Source organism: Colobus angolensis, unplaced genomic scaffold (assembly GCF_000951035.1).
Source record: "Colobus angolensis palliatus isolate OR3802 unplaced genomic scaffold, Cang.pa_1.0 Scaffold3, whole genome shotgun sequence".
NCBI classification, from domain to species: domain Eukaryota; kingdom Metazoa; phylum Chordata; class Mammalia; order Primates; family Cercopithecidae; genus Colobus; species Colobus angolensis.
Window position 1 is genome coordinate 16,012,900 of NW_012116265.1, and position 1,546 is coordinate 16,014,445.

Genomic DNA, 1,546 nt, shown 5'->3' on the forward strand with positions numbered 1-1,546 from the left:
CACTGCACTCCAGCTTGGGTGACAGAGCGAGACTCCATCTCAAATAATAATAATAAAAAGAAGAAGAAGAAGAAGTTAAAAGACCAATTGATAAGTGTGCTGGAGCCAGTCAAGGCTACCTTTGAATTCCGTTAACTGTGTGATACTGGGAGAGTTACTTAAGATCTGTGGACCTGTTTTCTCATCTCTAAAAACAGTAACACTGGGAGATCATGGCCATTGAATAAGATCATTAATATAATGATATATTATCTGTAAATGCCTTAGCACAGGGACTGGCTTTGTAATTGTTATCTATAATTGTCAACAACACCATTATTATATTAATATATCATTGTTGGCCCCCGTAGAATAAAATTCATAGTTTTGTGACAGTTATTTTCCTTTTCATGAAGAGGCCTTTTTACTTGCTTCTGCAGCCCAGCCAGTATTTAAGATAGCTTATGGATAAGTTAGGATGCTTTCAGAGGTTGCAAATAACAGAAAACCGAAGTTAAACTGATACAGCTGCAGCATTTAGGAGGCAAGAAGGACTCAGACATTCTCTGACTCTGTTCCTAGTGATTCTCTTGGCTCTGCCCTTCTGAGTGTTGTTTTCTTTTTCTTTTTCTTTTCTTTTTTTTTTTTTTTTTGAGATGGAATTTCACTCTTGTTGCCCAGGCTGGAGTGCAGTAGTGCAATCACAGCTCACAGCAGCCTTGACCTCCCAGGCTCAAGTGATCCTCCCACCTCAGCCTCCCAAGTAGCTGGAACTACAAGCATGGGCCACCACATCTGTCTATAACTCTTTTTATTCTTTGTTTTCTTTGTCCTTTTAAAATTTCTTTTTCTTTTTTTTTTGTAGAGACAGAGTCTTGCTCTGTTGCCCAGGCTGGTCTTGAACTCCTGGGCTCAAGTAATCCTCCCGCCGTGGCCACTGATATGGTTAGGTTTTGTGTCCCCAGCCAAATCTCACCTTGAATTGAAATCCCCATAATCCCTACACTCTCCATGTGCCAAGGGAGAAACCAGGTGAAAGTATTTGAATCATGGGGCTCAACAGACAAACAAAGAAAAAATTAGCCAGGCATGGTGGAGTGCACCTGTAGTTCCAGCTACCTAGGAGGCTGAGGTAGGAGGTGGGAGGATCGCTTGAGCCCAAGAGGTCAAGGCTGCAGTTAGCTGTGGTCACACCACTGCACTCTAGCCTGGGTGACAGAGCAAGACCATGCCTCAAAAAAACAAAAACAAAAAAAAACTTCCCGAAGAGTAAGGTTTTTGGGAAAAGAGGAATTCCACCTCACTACTGGTAGGAACAGAAGTAGATGTAGCCTTTCTGGAGAGCAGTTTGGTAGTACTAAACACCTGCAAATGTTTATATTATTTTTAATAAGTAATTCTACTTCAAAAAAAATCAGTGTTGTCTGAAAATAAAGATTTTCAAGAATGTGTATAGCAACAAATTTTTAGTGAAAATAGAGCACTGATTAAGTAAATGTTAGAAGCTAAAATACCATTGCAAACATTAATAATAATATTTTAGAATGTTTAATGACTAAAAAAAATT